Raw genomic sequence first — 373 nt, 5'->3', positions numbered from 1 at the left:
TGTCCCCCACGCCCCCCTCGTGCCCCCGCGTGGGGCTCCAGGTGTCGGTGACTGTCACCTCTCCTGCCCCAGGAACCCCACGGGATATTTTCCCACCCTTTGGCAGATGCTCCCTTGCCTCCTTTTGTGTCCAGCCACGAGGGCTACACCCTGGCCCAAAGGAAACCCACCCACGTGGGATACAGGTCTGTGCCCACCGACCCTGGGGGAGCAGGGGGTTCCTAACTCCTGGCACACACGTTCCCGTGGGATGCTCCCAGCCAGGAGAGGAGGGAAGGTGGTTATCACCGCGTGAACCTGCTCATCACCTTGACCAGGGTCCCGTCAACCTGTGGCTACGGGGGATGATGCGGGGCAGGCTGAGCTGGCGGGG

Source organism: Chaetura pelagica, unplaced genomic scaffold (genome assembly GCF_000747805.2).
Source record: "Chaetura pelagica isolate M959 unplaced genomic scaffold, ChaPel_1.0 scaffold300, whole genome shotgun sequence".
Lineage (NCBI taxonomy): Eukaryota > Metazoa > Chordata > Aves > Apodiformes > Apodidae > Chaetura > Chaetura pelagica.
This window is presented reverse-complemented; position numbering follows the sequence as displayed.